This window comes from Amblyomma maculatum, chromosome 9, assembly GCF_055883805.1.
Source record: "Amblyomma maculatum isolate TAMU_Amacu chromosome 9, ASM5588380v1, whole genome shotgun sequence".
NCBI classification, from domain to species: domain Eukaryota; kingdom Metazoa; phylum Arthropoda; class Arachnida; order Ixodida; family Ixodidae; genus Amblyomma; species Amblyomma maculatum.
Genome location: NC_139352.1, coordinates 42,980,465 through 42,983,530, shown reverse-complemented (window position 1 = coordinate 42,983,530; position 3,066 = coordinate 42,980,465).

Here is a 3,066-nt window from a genome sequence, read left to right as displayed (position 1 = left end):
TTAACGGTAAAGTCAAAAGAAACAAATACAATCGCTAGAGTATAAAACCAAGTCAGCATCAGTGTTGTAGGAGGAACACGGTGAGCACAAATTACAAGCTATTCAAAGGGGTATAAAAAAGACAACGTGATCACAGATTTTAGCACGCTTATGAAGAGACATAAGGTCACAATAATAAGCAGTAAAGACAAAGTGGCACCTTAAAACATGAAGAATTACAACGCTAAAAAAGAAGACCTTTGTTTTCAACATATTTTTAGGTAGCATATATATACTGCACATATAGCTAGGAGCATTCAGGTCAATATAAAAATATAGAATACAATCAACCTACGTTATGTAAACAAAGGTCTTTCAGAAAAAATTCGATTTTAATATCATGAAAATACCAAATATTTCAAAAAAGGTACATAAAGAGATCAAGAACTTGTAACAACTGCGGACTTCATGGAATGTTTTCATTATTTTGCGGTTCATTGAAAGTTACTTCATCATGCATTACTGTTAAATTTTTACCCGACTACGTTTTCTTTTACTAACCGAGTTTCCGAGATAAATCCTGTTAAATTCATATGCGCACCCCTCTGCTGCATAATCCCTGGCTGGGCGGCGCCGGAACCCCGAAGACGGCCCTGAAACAAACAAAAAAATACAGCACAATAAAAATACAAATACAATAAAAGCAGCGAGGTCTTCAAAGCTGCTGTTGTCAAACAAGTAGCTTTCGATGGATAGCCGCGTAACAAATTGAAGCGCGAAAAACGCTCTAATGAGGAGGACATCAGGAGCGCAATCGTTTTGCTCGATGTATTCAACTTTCTCTAAATTCTCACTCACAGCCCGCAAAGTTCATGGGTGACACATAGCTCCACATTTATGGAATAACGCGTAAGCATTAAAAACTCCTATCCGCAGCTATCCAAGAAGATACTAATGCGTTTTGTTAAAGTTTAGATTTTTGCATGTATTTTTGATGGTATATATTATATATAAGGGAGCGACATAGCACGATACATCCAGGAGCACCTAACCTAAATTTAAAATTCACTTTAATAAATTCTACGAATAGAAAACACAATACAGGCGCACCATACCAACTGTAATATGAAACTGAACACGCAACAAGGCATTTATTGTTCATATTAAGAGGATCTGCCGAATTTTCAAACAAGAGTTATCAAGCCAAGTACGGATTTTTAGAGTGCATTCGGGCTAAAAGTTATGCATTGCACCCTGCGTGGATTGGGGAAAAAAGGTAAAGGAGATACGGCGTCTAGTGACACAGACAATAGAGTTTTTTGGCTACGTAAGGGTTAATTAGAGGTGCTTTGGATGGTCTTGTCTTACTGAGAATATTTCGGAATGTTGACCCACCTGATGAGGAGTGAACGTGAACGTTATATCTGGTAGCCACATATGTGTGTTGGTTTTTTTCTAGTGTGCGTCTTTGTGGTGTAATTTGTGATTGTTGTACTGTGATAGTCAGCACTTTAGCCATCGACATGCACCAGTGCGTTGTGCGACGAAGACAAAGAAGAAGTACCCTGGGCTCGCCGTTGCAAGGTCCTCTCCTCACAGTTCTCCATCTGAGCGTCAATAAACGCCCTATTACAATTGGTGGAGGTGCCGGAAACGATCCCATCCAAACTGGAACTGCGAAGCCGTACACTGCCCTCTACGACCGCCATGCAAGGCGAGTCCACTTCGACGCTGCCGGCCGTTCCACCCACGATCATGTGTTGTGGCGTCGTGCACCAGCGTGACCCTTGCCTGTTCAGCGGCACGGCCGACCAAGATGTCGACGACTGGTTGTCATCGTATGAAAGAGTAAGCAGCTACAACAAGTGGGATGACTCTTACAAGCTCAGTAACGTCATATTCTATCTGACGGACGGGGCGAACATCCGGTTTCGCAACCATGAGGCTGACCTGTCATCTTGGTCGGAATTTAAAAAGAATTTCGCGGAAGTGTTCGGCCGCCCGGAAGTGCGTAAGCTTCGTGCCGAACAACGTTTACACGATCGTGTTCAGCGCGCTGATGAGACCTGTACCAGCTACATAGAAGACATCGTTGATCTCTGCAAACGAGTAGACCCGGCCATGCCGGAAGCGAACAAAATCCGCTACATCCTCGAGGGCATTACTGAGGACGCCTTCCAGATGCTGGTAGCGAAAAATCCCACCAGCGTTAGTGAAATCGTGAAGCTTTGCCAGAGCTACGACGAGCTCCGCAAGCGGCGCGCTTCTAGGCGCCGCTCCAGTGTGATCCGCATTAGCCCTGGGTGGTTCACCAACTTCTGAAGGGAGCCCGCTGAATCAACAGATCAAAGATTTTATTCGTGAAGAGGTCGCACGTCAACTCTCACTCCTTCCCCATTTTCAAGACTCGGGCGGCCTCGTTCCTGAACTGGCTCCATCTTTGGCCCCTACTATACGCCGTGTCGTGCAAGAACACGTCGCTGATGTCTTGCCGTCCAACCCCGTGCTGCCGCCTGTGACGGCACCTCTCACGTATGCCCAAGTAACGGCTAGGCCACCACCACCTTCGCCCACGTCTGGCTCCTATGTGCAGGTCCCTGCCTATCGTTCACCGCCGCATGCTGAACCTTCGTTCCAAGCCCCACCCTCAAGGTTCCGCCCACATCCTATGAAACCTTGGCGTACTACGGACAACCTTCCGATTTGCTATGCCTGCGGTCGGCCGGGCCATGTTGCACGCCTTTGTCGCCAGCGCCTCCAACCTTCACAGCCTGACATTCGACTTTACCCGTACGATACCGACTCACGCTCGCAAATGATTCCGCCCGGTTCTCAATTTGTCTCACAAGATCGCCAAACCTATGCCACTCGTCGATCACATTCTCCTCGGCGCTGATCGCTTTCTCCAATGCTGCGACGTCCTACCAGCACCGTTGAGGGAAACTAACAGTCGCAGTTCCGGGGGCAAGAACTGCGTTTGTTTCGAATTCCTCAAGTCCTCCGTGTCGTCCCGCTAATGTTATCAAAGTTTCTGTAGAAGTCGCCACAGTTCTCGCTCTCGTCGATACCGGTGCAGCCGTCTCCGTC